The sequence below is a fragment of the Harpia harpyja genome, chromosome 2 (assembly GCF_026419915.1).
Source record: "Harpia harpyja isolate bHarHar1 chromosome 2, bHarHar1 primary haplotype, whole genome shotgun sequence".
Classification (NCBI taxonomy): domain Eukaryota; kingdom Metazoa; phylum Chordata; class Aves; order Accipitriformes; family Accipitridae; genus Harpia; species Harpia harpyja.
Genome location: NC_068941.1, coordinates 2,190,920 through 2,204,656, shown reverse-complemented (window position 1 = coordinate 2,204,656; position 13,737 = coordinate 2,190,920). Strand labels below are relative to the sequence as shown.

General features: G+C 44.0%; 1 protein-coding gene across 14 annotated transcripts in view; it reads left to right on the top strand.

Annotated features, from left to right (window-relative positions):
* Positions 1-13,737, top strand: part of SLC4A4 (solute carrier family 4 member 4) — a 234,423-nt gene that overhangs the window by 119,234 nt on the left and 101,452 nt on the right. The window contains exon 1 of one of the 14 annotated variants that reach the window (XM_052812221.1): positions 5,942-6,115. The exons of the other annotated variants lie outside the window; for them this stretch is intronic. The gene's annotated coding sequence lies outside the window, so the exon portion shown is untranslated. Of the gene's footprint in view, positions 1-5,941; positions 6,116-13,737 lie in introns of those variants that run through there. 14 annotated transcript variants of the gene reach the window in all.

The following is a 13,737-nucleotide window of genomic DNA, read 5'->3' as shown; positions in this document are numbered from 1 at the left end:
GCTGTCCTCAGTTTGACTTCACATACGCTACTGCATCAGTCAAGGTTTCAAAATTCTTTGAACTCTTCTTTTAAAAGCAGAAGGCAGCGAAGACTTGGTAACATTTCCTCTGTACAGATGAGTGCGGCCTTTCGCAGGAGGTGATTTTCAAGTTAATAGCCTAGGCTCCTTTCTCAGTAACTGCCGTAACAAGGGTCTAACAGTTTGTTTCTGGCAGCAAACTGCTGGTCTTTGGTCACTCTGAAATAAGTGAACCCCCTAAAAAGTTCATTTTCCTTCTTCAAAACTTCAGCCTGAGTGACGTAGCAAGGCACGATGGCTCCTGGAAAGGGGATTTCAGCCACACGTATCCATGTTGCTCTTAGCCGTATCCCTGGCAAGGTTCGCCCAACACTTTGTTGTAGAGGACTGGGGAAATGAGGAGATTCCTCTCTCTGGTTTTACATATAGCTTTAAGCAAATACTTTGAACTGGGGGGCAGGGGGAGGTGGGGAATTTAATTTCCCTGAAAATCAACCGCATATTTCTTAACGTAATTTTCCTGTCTCTTTTTAAAAGTTCAATGGGCTTTAAGCCAAGCTTTTTTTTTTTTTTTTTTAAATCCCTTCTCTGTGTGTGTATTTGCATACACAAATAAAACTGTTAAAATTCTGCAATATGAAATGGCTGAGATGGATCCATGTGTGTCTTGTGTCTTGGCTTGTGTATTACACATTTTCAATGAATTCCTTTCCACTCTGCAGCTTCAGTGCTGCCTCTCGCTTGCAGACTGCTCCTGCCTTTGTTGGTTGGGGTAATGTTTCTTTTCTCCTGGAGCCATGAAAATGTGCATCGCACTCTGGAGAATTTAAGTCAGCAGCCGAAGTAGTGTATGAGACAGTTCATCAAGGAGACTGGTTTGCCTTAAAAAATAAAAATTAAAAAAAAAAAAAAAAATCTTGGTGTCATCAGTGGTTTGAATCAGCAAGTAGGAAACTTTAATTTAAATAATGGATTTTAATCTGGCTATATAATTTTCATGATTTCCTAAAGAGAAGTTGATTCTCAATGATTGATTTGCTGTTAATATTTCTTTCACACTGAATCTCTTATTCTATTTTGCTAGCCAAGTCACACTTATAAATACTTGTTCTATTTCAGTAATGCAATCTACAGGCATTCAGCATCTTAGTTTTTGTGCATCTGAAGGTAGGAACCAATGCATATTTTATTTACTGGAGGCAGAAGAACACAAACACCTAAATTTAGGCTTCTCTGTGTGGGTGTCAGCATCCACTACAGGCATTTATAAATTGCCATTATGGTCACTGGAGATGTAGCGAACTTGCACAGTCAAGTCTGGGGAGTGATTCAGCAGACCCTGAAGCAGGTACCTTCTGGCTGCGCTGACGGATCGCTCCCTCAACTCTGTTGTTTAACCTGGCTTTGACTCTCCTAGGAACTTGCACACTCTGCTTGCCTGCAAACGCTCCCTGTAGATGTCCAAGTTCAGGTGTTCGTGCTGGTATCTGGCCGGAGATTGAGAGGCTACCTTTTTATATCATCTTTGTCAAATTCTGTGTGGATGGAAACTGAAATTCAGTTGAAAACATTCAAGGGGAAGGCCACCTTTATTTGTATTGATGCAACTACTTGAGGGTTTTGGTGTTTGGGGTTTTTTTCTCCCAGTTGAAATCACTTTAGGAATCCAGGGAGGTATTATCTGAGCTAATGAGCTAGTGGAGTTCCCCGTTCTCCTTAGATCTCATCTTCCTACCCCTTCTTTTTAGCTCAGAATTCAGAAGAAATAAACAACCTCTCCTGTTTTGTCACCTCCCCTTTAATTTCTTTAATGAGTTGAATAATTTAATAATCTTACAGTAATATTCTTTCTGCACTAGAGAAGGTACTGCTGTCAAAAACTAGTTTAGCACATTTGCATAGTCTTGGCTGAGATCATTAGTTAGTGGTTCTCACTTGGATTAAGCAATTTGACTTGCCCTAGTCTTTGGAATCAAACATGTACTTTCTGCTCTTTATTCAGTGCTCTCTTACGAGTTGTTGTGTTCTTGGTAGATTACGGTACAGTTCGGGTCTTCATTTCATTAGTTAGTTTTTAAATCAGTATTAAGAAAGTATTGAAAAGCAAATGATTGGACCAAAATATGGACGGATTTTGTATTGCTGTCTTGAAGAAGTAAGGATTTGGTGCTCTAGTCCTGTGGCATCACAAGTGACCTTCCAAGATAACTAAAGGGTACGTAGCGGTTGGGGAGTCAGCGGAGAAACGCCTGGCCTCTGTAGCAAAAGCAGGAGTGCTTTGTGGCTGCAGAGGTCCCCCAATTTCTTTGGGTTTGACAGGAGTCCCCAGAGTTGGGATTTGGCGGTCTGATCATGCAGCCCTTGTCATGGATCTTGAAGAGAAGCTTCACTTTGTGATGCCTCTTCCGCATCCGCGCGAGAAGAAAATAATTCTCCAACTTGCTGGAGCTGAGTTCTTGTCGTGTGAGGGTCCACTGCTTTTATCACTTCCAAGGTGCGATTCCTCTTGCCTGCCAAATGGAATATGAAAAGGAATAACTTGCCTTGCATGTCTTCAGAAGAGGAGAACCTCTCTGAAGACTCCTGTCATTCCCCAGGAGTTTCCTACAGTTCTTTGAAACGAAAGGGAAAGGTCAGAAGCTTTCCAGTGCCACAAAAACCACTTCTGTTTTTCATACCTGTCCCTAAAATCGCATGCTCCACTTAAAAATATAATTACTTCCAAGAAAAGGACACAAGTAGATAAATAACGAGTTTCTTTCTTACCAACAATCTCTAGGACATTGACAAACAAACAAAAAAGAGCTGCAACTTCTTGTCCCTCCCCCTGTATATTCCACTTTTACTCATCCTTAACCCAGTAGGAGATGAATTCATTTTGGGTCCTGTGCTAAACCATATTCCAGGCAAGAGAAGAGGATCAGCATACCATGGCTCTCTAATAGGCAACATAATCGAACGGGGAGGACACTGCAGTGGAGTCAGGCGAGCCAAGTTGCATTTTTGGCTCCCTATCACTTAACGCTCTGGGTGATCTTGGCCAGTTTACCTCTCCTGTTACCTGCTTCCTTCCAAAATCGTGTGTTAATCACAAGTCTACGAAAGAACAGACTGGCCTGCTCCAGAGCTTCACCAGCATCTCCCTTTTTTTCAGCCCTCCAGTTGATTTTACCATATGCGTTGAGTGGCCATGATGTAAAGGTACTTGAAAAAGTTACTTGGTTTTTGCGGTTTTATTTGTTTTAATGCAGGGCTTCTAAAGCTGAGACTTGCACTGTAGAATGCGCACCGCTGCAGTTAGCAAATGCTACGTCAGCTCCGAGGAAATGAGAAAGAAACGGTGAACATTGTGAGTAGGGGCCTGAAGAAAACAGGAACTGTCTGGTCGTCGTGCAGGTAGCTGATGCATTAGCAGCTACGGGCGAGACCTAAGGGAAGATAACTATGCTGAAGTATAAGATGAATTGGTAAGATTGAGATCATTTGAAGCTTAAAAAATAGCCTGTATGCAAATTAGATAGGTTTTAAAAGCGAGTTCTGTTTAGGCAAGTTAAAACAAACGTGTGGAGTTGTCATCTGTACAAAACCGCAACTGTGTTGAAGGCTGTGACTGGGGTTTGAAGGAACCGACAGCGTAATTGTGTTTTGTATGAGGGATGGTCACCTGCATTTGAAAACAGGAGCTGGTTTTGCTCCCTTTCATCTGCGCGTATATATCAGCAGCGTAATTACTGCAGAAAAGGGCCGAGTCTCTGTACTTTTCCTGCAGGAGACAGCTGACGACTTCGGTATTCTCGCTTGAAAAGCAGCGGGTGCTGACATCTCGCGCGGGCTCCCGCGATGCCGCGGTTGCCGGCTCATGCTGGCCGGGCACAAGCAGGCACCCGCACGTCACGCTCCGTCCGCAGAGAGGGAACGCACACAGCGTTACGTGACCCGGGGTGCTGTCTGCAGGCAGAGTCTCTATTAATAGAGCCGAGAACCAGATGATTCCCGGTGTTACGTGAGCGCTGACTCCGGAGATTACGGCGGGGAGGTGTTTTGAGGGATCAGGAAATCAACTTCAGGGGCTGCGCGTGTTTGCGAGAGAGCTGGGATTTCAAACGCTACAGTCTTGAAACTGAAAGACGCGTTAACGTGAAAACATACGATGGAGAGAGTTTGGTTTTGATGTACAAGCTAATTAAAGTCATTTCTGGCTAGCGCGGAGCTTATGTGTGCGCTCGGTGCGTGGTTGCTACTTCTCAGTATTTTGTTACGCTCCTGGCTTGGGGACTTGCTGATATTAGTTAGGCACATAAAACCCAGCACATCAGAACTTGTTTCCCAGGGAGGCTGGTAGCGCATGCTGTCAGTACCGATATGTTTATAACTGTGGTATGAGTCATTGGCTAAGCATCTCACCTGGTCTACACTCGTAGGGATGCTGTAATGCTAAAAAGCCCAATGGAAGGGTCGCCAGAAGTCTGTTTTTAAGCATTTTCTTCTGATAAGCCTTTATTGCTGCTGTACGGTAGAAAAGGTGGATGCTGGTGGTCTCACCTATGTTGACTTTTAAAGCCATTACTTATGACTTTTCCAAAAAGTTCTGTCGTAAGTTCACAGAGTGCTTCAATTTGCATAGTGTAAATTCCACGGCAATATGAAAAAAAAATTTTGAAGGGCACGGTTTGCTGTTTCCCTCCCCACAAGTTACATGATGTATGGTTTTAGAATTGTAAAGCAAACTGAATGAAAGCAGCCAGTTTTAAGCTATTCAGGACTCAGGCAATTGAAGAAATTACTGCACAGAGGGCAGAACGTAAATGCTATATGTAATTACAAGTAGGTACATTCATACTTGCTACTGCATTTTTTTTCCTTGCTGCCCGAATCATATTCTGATAGATCCAGGAAGTTCTCCGAATTCGTGGCATCCAGTGAACTACGAATTGCTAGTGCAATACTCTTCTGTGAACAGGGAAACCTTGGACACCGATACTTGTAGGGCCATGGAAGATAAACTCAACAGGGCCATAAAGTCATAGCAAAGGCAATCAGTATTGAAGCATTTGGGTGGTAGATTACTTGCATCTTAGCCACCTATACATTAAACATAACACTGAAACAGTTTCTCGACTCTTTTCTTATAGTTGCGCGATAGCACGTAAACAGTTAAAATGGAGAATCTAAGGTCCTTGCTTGTGTCTTTGCCAAAATGTAATCATTAGGACTTGAATTTTCTGTTTAAGTATCTACCTTGAGTTCACATTTCTTCTGGGGAAGAGGAGGGGGAAGGACAGTAGGGATAGATTTCTATTTAAAATTCTAGAAGAAGTTTCAGAGAACTTAACAGAAAAAAACAAATTTCTAGTGATGCTCATCTCTGGAAGCTAGATCCCACCTGCATTTTACATCAGACACTTGAAATGAGAACAGTTGGCTGCGTCTGCCAGTCCTTGCCCAGCTGAAAATTTGTCCAAACTACCCAAAACTCTGAGCTTTGTGAAAGCCTGCTTGCACACGTGCAGTAGAAAGGCCTTTGAATTTTGTAGCTGAAGCCTCCCAAGTCTTCTCGTCTTCCCCAGGAGCAGTTCAGCCTGCATCCGAAGTCCTGATCCACGTTAGGGACTCGTCTCCGCGTTTCCCGCCCCCAGCCTGGGCGTAAGGAGCAGGGCTTGAATAGAACTCGCACTGGATGTCGGACAAGCACATCATTGTGATCTTCACGCACGCCGCTGGGTTATGAAGAAGAAAGCAATGAACCAAGCAATAAAGTGGAATTAGGTTTTGGCTGGACAGAAAAGGGCAGTCCTGAAACTTGGCCTGAATTGGCTGCGTCCGTGCGGTTGTAGCGTTCTTAGGAGAGCGGCAAGTGAAGCCCGTTGTCTCTCCGATAGACAGAGATCCTCAAAAGGTTGCACAGTGATGGGACCGGAGGGAACGAGCATGAGCTGCTCCAGGGGAAATTCCATCTGGGTATGAGAAAAATACTCTTCACCGTGAGAACAAACATTGGAGCGATAAGCGATGCAGTTTCCTTCGCTGGAAATGTTCGAGATTCGGCTTGATGGGGCCCTGGGTACCTAATGGAAGGCCCTGCTTTCACCACCAGGTCGGAGGAGATGATTTCCAGAGGTTTCTTCCATAGGCTCATCTATATTTCTGTGGTCTGCAGGTGAAAATCTGGAAGAGAGGGATTTGACTAGTGATTTATGGCAGAGATGCTATTGTTGTGAGCAGTGAAAGCTGTTTCCTTGTTACGGTATCTGTGCTGTGTTAGATTTTTTTTTTTTTTTTCCCCCCCTACCAAGATCTTAGCCTCTTAATTTTGAGTTATAGGGAGGTTTCTGTGAAATGTCAATTTTCTCTTCAGTCTCGCATTATATTCCTGTTCTGAGATGCAAATGTCTAGTTTCTGGGTGTCTGCTTTGTCACAAAGTGTAAGTATTTCCAATTTAGAAACCCTTTTGTTTTGTGCAAGGAAAGGTGTGGATAAATAGGCTAGTTGTACTATTCCTTGATTGATGTAAAAGGTTGAGTTTTAGTAGCTCTGACGGCATCTTTTCAAGGGGAATGATACCATTTCTAGCAAAAGGAGGGGTTTTCAAACACGTGGCTTTGACTCTTTGAAATTTGGAAAAAAGGACAAGCTTTTGGGCGTGCAGGCAGTCCTGCGGGTCTCTCGGATCATCACGCAACATGACAATTTGCTACCCGAGGAGCTGGCGTTCTGGACAGGGGCAGCGTATGGTCTGATGGACTCCTCTCCTGACGATGGCTGCTGCCAGGGGGTTTAGCTTTGTCCAGCCCCGGCAGTTTTGTTGCTTGAACCGAACCAGTTCTTACTGCCAAAGAATTGCCCTTATTTGTGGGAGCAAGCTGTTGACACGAATGTAATGTATCCTGTGTGCTAGGGGCACTGACGGAAACTCGTATAAAGCAATTTCTGGAGAGCTTCTAGCTTACCAGCACCACCATTTTTGTAAAAATCAATCGCATCGCTAGCTGAAATGGCTCGTCAGCGGCTCTGTACTTGAGAAGCAGGCCTTGGGAACTGTACTGAATGCAGCTGTATGGTACTTTGCTATCGATGGTGAGGACCTTCCCGAGCTGAGACAGCAGAGCGGGAAGCGTCGGCAGCAGCGTTTGGTCCAGCGTTTTCATAAACCAAGGTAGAAGACAGTTGCCCGGGTGCTTGCATTTCCATGTCCTCAGGAGGGTATAGGTAGCTGGACGTTGTCTTTTAAAGACATCCCATGCGTTCAAATCTGTCGCAGTCGTAGGTATTGCCTGCTTGAGCGGTGTGCTGTTTATCGTCGTTATTGCAACACCTTCAGTTTTTCCCTCTGCCACCATCTGTTCCTGAATGTAAAGCTTCTACACCTGCTAATCCTGTAGATTCCTTTTGGAAAGGCCTCTGTAGCCTATTATGGAAAACTACAAGTTATTTTAGGGTCACATTTCACTGGGAATAACTTGGCAAGCACGCATTCGACTCCCCTTATTGCCATCTAGCTGAAAAGTTTGTCCAGTGCCTCGTTAGCTTATTTTACAGCAGTCTTGCGCTTTGTTTGACTCCCGTGGGAAGTTAGCATGCAGGGAGATGGCAGGTCCGGGCGTAGGTAAATGACTGGTTGGATAGTTCAGCACATCGTTGGCCATAATGTTGTTTTCTTCGCTGTCGTCGCAGATATAATCTGTTGTTAATCCCCCAAGTCTAAACCTGTGACTCCCCAGAGGACCCGAAGCCTTTTGTTGATTTTGATTTGCAGCCTTATTATAGACAAATTAATGTACATGAGTGACAGCACACCAACGAGAGACGAGAAGAAAATGAGTAATTAACATATACTGGGTATTACTGATTGCTTTTATGATTATCTGGATTTTAAGGTATTAGCTGGAAAAATAACTCCTAATCCCTTATTAAAGATAAAAGGCAAGTCATTAAAAGTAGAAGGTTGTTTTCAGTCCTGAGAAGCACTGGAAATATGTCTTGGCTCCAGCAGCAAACCAACCTTGAAAGCCTGTAATTCCCAGTTGCTCAGCTTAGTTGTTCTCCTCGGCAAGGGAATTTCTGAAGTTTCCCATGTGCTGGGAGGTGGAGGGAGACAAAGCGACCCTTGTCATACGAACTGTGTGCTTGGCACCCGGACAGGGTCCTTTGAATATCGGTATTAACTGAGCCTTGCCCAGCTGCCGGGCTGTGAACTTTCGGCAGCGCAGCCCGAGGTCGCTTAGGGCGTGCTTCTGCGGGGCGGTTTGTAACTTCGACTTCAGGTTTCTGTTGGGGGCACGTCTCCCGTCCGAAGCTCCCGTTGCGCCTCGACTCCTTTCTACCTTCCCGACGGCAGCGCCTGCCCTCGCCGTCGCGGCCATCTAACTGGTTTTGTGGTCGTCTAACTGGTTTCATGGCCGTTTAACTGGTCTCGCAGCCGTGCGCTAAGCTGAATCTGCAAAACGGACTGGTCCGAGCAGAGACTGCTGATCCCAGCGGGGACGAGGGAACGAGTGGCCGAAGCGCCGGGAGCAAAAAAGCGTTCAAGCTCAGGAAGGGTGACGTTTCCGCATTGCTATTCATAAACCCACCCGGAGTGTGTGCGTGTTCCTGGGGTCAGAAGGAAAGCAGCAGCACCCCTTGCTGAGTTATAATAATTAATCATTTGCAGAACCTTGCCACACACTAAGACTTTCTTAATAATCGAGTATTTTTTTTTTTTTAAAAAGTACATTCCTTATTTCTGGGTAATGAAATTTGAGCAACAGTAAAACCACAGAGTTTTTAATTCCTGTATTTTAACAGTTCAGTGTTTCAACAGATCATGTTTATATACTTCTACTATACTTTCAAAAAGCAATATGAAATGCAGTGGGACCAATTAAAAAGAAATAAAGATAGCATTTAACGACTCTAAGGAGATCAGTACTTGTAAAGCGATTTATATTTGAGGAAATGCTGTTTTGATGGGATACGTTTTGGAAAACACTGCTCATTTGTGGTTTGTCCTTTCCATCCCAAGTTGTTTATAAGATTATTACTAGTACCTGGCTGATTTGTTCTCTTTTTCTCCCCCCGTCTTTCTTGGGTTTTTTTAAGTCCTGAACACTGCTTAAGGCCAGCTGTGCTGCTGGGTGCTCAGTGCTTTTGCAGATGAGGCCACTTTTTTGTGCTTGAGGAGGGATTGGAAAAGTACAGGTAGAGTTTGACTCCATGTTGAGTTGGTCAAGGTCGATTCCCTGAATGCAGAGGAAGCATGTTGTTTTGGAGTTGTTTTGATGTTTTCTTCTGGCCGGTCTTGAAGGACAGCACGCGGGGTCAGACCCGTTGTGCTGGGGCAGCCCTTGGTGTTTCCAAAGAGTTAGTTACCATAGAGGGTCCTGAAAAAAAGAATCTTTTGTGGAGCTCAGTATGTAATAACTCCAGTCAAGATGTATCTGATAAAGGTCACTTCGATTCTGAATGAGAATATCCATGCAAGAAACTTATGGGATTTCTCTAATGCATTTTAAACCCAAGCTTCCAGTCAGTTTGGTTTAATGGCTTTTGGTGTCTCCGTTCAGCTTACTTCAGTATGTCTGTGCAGCATCCAGAGTAATTTGGGCACGGACTCCTGAATGAGGCATTTTGGGCTGTCACAGGACACATGGTTAGTAATAGCTCCATCTAACTAAAAGCCAAAGAAGCTGGATTTGGAGCACTTGGTGAGGAGCAGCCATGGGAACGCTTTGCATGGAAAAGACAGCACATAAATTTTTCAAGTTGGATGCGTTTTTTTGCAAATGCTTCTAATACACAGGGTTGGCTTTTTGTTGCTTTAGTTTCTCTTCTCAACTTCCAGACCATGATGCCAAGCAGGTCATGGGGTTTCCACTCTCTCTTTATTACTGAAAGTTGTTCTGAAAACCTGGCAAGGCAAAGCGCTCACGTTTGGGCAGCAAATGTGATAACTGGAGTGGAGATAAGCTATATGTGGAGTTCACCAATGGAACAGAATAAATTAGGTTGGAAGGCACCTATGGAGGTCATCTGGTCCAAACCTCTGCTCAAAGCAGGGCCAACTTGGTAATTAAGATATTAATACTGGTTTCTAACTTATGATACCATGTCCAAAGCACTCTCGCATTAGATAGAAATACAAGTGGAATAGAGCCCCAAGGAGGCACGCTGATTTTTTTTTTTTTTTTTCCCCCTCTTGAATCATTCTGGTCTCTTTGGATGCATCTGGGCTGACGGTGCTTAGCTGTCCTGCAGCTTCCCTTTTAGCACAGGTGGTACAAAATTATTCTTGCTACAATACGGTATTGAGATGTGCCCTGGGAGTGCTCTAATCGAGAAACTGGGAAACGTGGGTGCTTGATTTTGGTCGTCTAGGGATGGCCCAGGGAAACATCCCTCTGGATCCTCCTCGCATTCCGTGTTCCAACCATTTTGTCTGAAGTGTGTTTAAAAATGTCCGTCTTCCCTGTTACGTTCTTCATGCCAAGCACAAGGAATTGCATCTTCTCTCTCTCTTCTCCTATGGTTTCATCTTTACCTCACATGCACATGCTGTAAGCAACGAAGTCAGTAAATGAGTCCTGTTGTATCCTTCTTCTCATAGGTAGAACAAAGGGGACGACGTGATCCTGTAAAATATACTATTCACTCGTGGCTTGCCTGCTTTGGGGCTAAATGTGGGGTTGCCCATTAGGAAGGTCAATGCTTATGCAAAAATCACCCCCGTGCATTTTGCTAATTACAAGCAGCCATTCTGTTCAGTCCAAGCCATCCTCAAACTGACCTCCTACTTGTTTTTTCCTCCCAACTGTCTAATAATTAACAAGCTACTTAATGCACGACAAAAGACCAATTAACCCTAAAGCATTTAGTGAACTACATGTAAATTAGTTGTAAAACGTTGCTGTAAACATTAAATGTTAGGCAATTACATAAACCAATAATTGCTAAAGTTGCATTTAGGAGCTTACAAGAAAGAAGTAAAAAAATCTGCTTAAGTAGCGCTTTGGTTCCGAGAACTCTGCTAATGGTTTTGTTTTTAACTACAGCAGCCCCGGTCTGTGTAAGTCCAAACAGGCTGTGGCAGCTCAGATTCGCTGTGTTTTTAGTGGTGGAAGAAAAATAAAGGCATGCTAACCTTGTGCACTTTTTGAAACTGTACAGTGTTAGAAAACCTCCAAAGGGCGGTAGCGGGAGTCTAGAAAGAAATGGAAATCAGATAAAATGATTTGCTTCTTTCTGCTGCAGTAGGTGGTATCCCGTGGTAAAGTGTGTTTAACTAGTTGGGTGCCAATTCATGGTGATTTCATGGATTGATTATTGTTTTCTTTGGTTTCAGGCTGTACGAAATGTTTCAGACCTCGCTAGAACCTCGAGGCTGGACAGGGTCTTGTGAGGTGTGAGCGCAGCGGGTCTTGGCCACTCAACTGCTGTTGAGTTCATCTCTATCTTTTATTCCTCTTTCTGCAGACACCTTCGTGTCTGAGCTGCCTCACACGTTAGCCTTTGAAAAAGGTTAAGTGTCTTTCCACCCACCTATGTGGTGAAGTTTCACACGAAGAAGCTGGTTTGCTTTTCTGCAAAATCTTTAATCCTCTTAATTGGCTGTCTCGCTCCAAGGTGGTCCAGTTCACCCACTGGTTCTCAAGCTCCTGCTGCTAATGTTCTTAAATAATTCCTTTTCCTCGTACGCCTTGTATACTTATTCTCCAGTGTTTGGTTCAGTCTTCCTTATGTTTCGTGTTTGCTAGTTTTGCTTTGACCTAGGCTTGTGTTGGTCCAAGATGTTCCTAAGTGGTACAGTGAAGTGGGGCTTTGCCTCCTTATTCTGTGTATTTGTGCTTCCTTACTGCTTTAGAGCCTCTTTGTTGTTTCGTTAAAAGTTTATCTCTGTGTGGCTCGCTTTGCATTCCAAAAGTACTCTCCAAATGCGTCTCTAGATAGAAAATTTCTTGTTTTTCAGTGAAAAAAAGTTAGGTTTGTTTGAACTAGCTTTCTTCCTTCCTCAGTTTTGGCAGTGTCCTTTTCCTGAGTATATTGATCTTAATTACAGTACAGTCACTTACTGAAAGCTGGCGTATGCTTAGTTTTGCTGTATAAATACATTGGATAACGGTCTATTATTTTTCTTGCACACAGTTTTGCTAGTATAGATCCTGGTTGTATTCCTTTCCCCAAAGAGGAGTTATTTTGTACTTACATTTGGTTGATTGAATTACAGAAATTTGCTTAAAGCAGTAAAACTACCTTCCAGTATAGGTGAGTCCTTAGCAAATCCGCCGGAGCTATTGCCTTGCCTGAGTCAATTTTCCTTCTTGTACTTTGGAGTCTGATGAGAATAGCTCTTTCCTCTTCTTGCGCAGTAGACGCCAAGGTCAACCGCAATATCTGGCCAGCTGACTTGCAGCCAAGTAAGGGTATACATTGCTAGCCTGACATTGCTTTTCATGAACGTTTCGTTGGCCTCCTGATTTTTTTAAAGTTTTTTAAAATTTCTTTAACGAACTTTTTTGTCTCAACTTGTTTTCCTTTCTCCAACATTTGTTTTTGCTGTTGACGTTTGCTAAAATGCCTGCTGCGTGATAGCCTGACAGTCTACCTCCCTCCCTCTCGCTAATGAGAGATCATCTGCCATTTGGCAGCTTATAGAAAATGGCTCAAAATACGGACCTACGTGTGCCTCTTGTCAGCAGCTGATCTAACTATGCAACCTTTCGAGTTCACTGTGCGAGGGATACCGAGCAACTGAGTTTTTCTTATATGGAGGGATGGGTTTGCGGGTCTTGGTCCGTCTGGGTTCTGCTTCAGAGCAGTGGGGCACATCTGAAGGCGCAGACCTTGTCTGTGAACCAACGAGCCTGTTTTTTTCCAGCATAATTATGTTCTGTGGAGGTTTCATGCTCATGTAGGAGGTGGGGGGTGAGTCTGTGAAGCTAAGGGTAAAAAGGAGCCAGAAGCTTGAACTCCACTTGCTGTTGCAAGGGGAAACCGGTGAAGAGCAAGAGCTGCAGAAATGTCACCGGGCTTTTGAGAACAAGTTGAATGAGGAGTTTCTTTCTGGGAAGGCAGTTGGAAGGAGTGTGCTGCTGGCAGCCTGGAGCCACTCCGAGCCTGAAGTTAATGATGGTTAATTTTTAAAGGCAGGAACGAAACCGGTTATTGTGTCTGTATCTCGATAGGCTCTTTCTGCTACTGAAATACCATTGTAAGAGCCCTTTTTGGAATTGGTTTGACTCGGAGAGAAAAAGAAAATGCCCTCAGAGAAGTGATTTATCCACCAAAAGCTTCGCTTTGCCACGCTACTAACAGACAGTGACAGTTTCATCAGGATGATCGTAACATGTCCAGGGATGCCGAGATAGGGAAGCGCTGAGGGCGGGCTTTTATCAGGATTTAAAATACGGAATAAATGCGGTCACCCAAAGCGCAGGTCTGAAGAGATGGATCCACTCCATCAAAATTGCTTTGCCGCAGCAGGGAAGCGTGAGGAAAACCAACATCCAAACATGAAACTAACTGGTTTTGTAACCGCCCTGTGAGGCTAAATCCTGCTGCTCTCCAAGTCAATGAAAGCATTGTCTGAATTCTGACGCTGGCTTTGCAGCTTTTTAGATAAGTGGCTGTTAACCTTTAAGAGCCAAAAGGGCGGTTTGTCACTGAAAGAAGCTTTTCAGGAGGTGATAGAAAAAAAAAAAGAAAAGCTGAGCTTTTTCAAAGCATCTTAAAGGAGGTTGGCG